A 1,437-nucleotide genomic window follows, 5' to 3' on the forward strand; every position below is an offset into this window, starting at 1 on the left:
AAGTATCAATTTTTCTTTTGTATTTGATATATACAGAGTCCCTTTAGAATGAAATTATGTTACACACGTTCTGACTTCATGTTTGAAATATTGCACATGCTTTATATATCCAATTGATTATTTACTTATTTTTTAAAAAATTTATTTGTCGACTACTCAGAGCTCCATATTAATTGCAATCTAAAATATTTAATTCCCTTCTTCTATGCCACATAGGTTGAGTTTATATCTAACCCTGTCAATTGAATTTATCAAACTTGCAAGCATATTATTGAATCATTCAGAAAAATGATAAGCAACAGGAATATTACACTGATCTATCAATGTCATCTTTCCAGAACTTCAGAAAATAATTTCAGCTAATGAACTTTAGCTATATTTGTTTTTTTTTAAAGATAGATTTTATAAAAGGCTAATATTAATAAGGTCATGGGAATATCATCATGAGCTAGTTGGACTATATTAGCTCTTCACAATTTGAATTAACACTTAACATATCTTGAATAGATACAAGTAAGGAATTATTCCAAAGTAATTACTCAGTTAAACATGAAAATTACATCTACCTTTTTATATTTCTCAGAAAAAACTGTCTCTTTTAAAAAAGAAGCATTTGCAAAATAACACTTTTGGATTAAAAAAAAAAAAAAAAACTCACTGCCTTCAAGTCCATCCCACCTCCTAGCAACCCCGCCTTGGGTTTCCGAGGCGGTATCTCTATGGAAGTAGATTTCCCAATCTTCATCCAAGGAGTGGCTAATGGGTTTGAACCTCCAGTTTTCTGGTTAGCAGTCAAATGTCTTAGGAACTATACCACCAGATCTCCCATGCTATCGGATAAAATGAGTTATTAAAATACATAAAACATAAAGATATTTTACTATGTACAGTGTAATTTTCTCAGACTTTATGAACTCTGTCAATATTCCAGACATGCCCCTGTCTGTGCTTAATAAAATTAGATATAGATAGTTACAATGCTCTACTTTTGATTTGTCAGCCATTGTCAGTTTACTTTCATTTTATCTTTTCTGATTTAAGGCTACCAACTTCTTATACTCTCTGTTTCTCTGGCTTCAAATCCTGATTTTTCTCCTTTGGTAAAAATAATGTTTTATAGCAATGTATTTACTGTGCTCGTCTTCTCAGAAAGCAATCCTTATGTCCTGCCAAGGCTTCCAGGGTATGTCCATAGTGTTCAGGTCATTACTGGCTAGTAGAAGAAAAATTAGAAGTTTTTGTCCATACTGTTGTTGTTGTTATGTGCTGTCAAGTCGGACATGACACAGAGTGACCCCTCCTTGGGTTTCCGAGGGAGTATCACTATGGTAGCAGATTGCCCAAACTTCCTTCTGAGGAGTGGCTGTTGGGTTTGAACAGCCAGCCTTCTGGTTAGCAGTCAAGTGCCTTAGGCACTGTGCTACCAGAGCTCCTATA

Source organism: Orycteropus afer, unplaced genomic scaffold (genome assembly GCF_000298275.1).
Source record: "Orycteropus afer afer isolate SDZICR_OR568_19922 unplaced genomic scaffold, OryAfe1.0 scaffold00695, whole genome shotgun sequence".
Lineage (NCBI taxonomy): Eukaryota > Metazoa > Chordata > Mammalia > Tubulidentata > Orycteropodidae > Orycteropus > Orycteropus afer.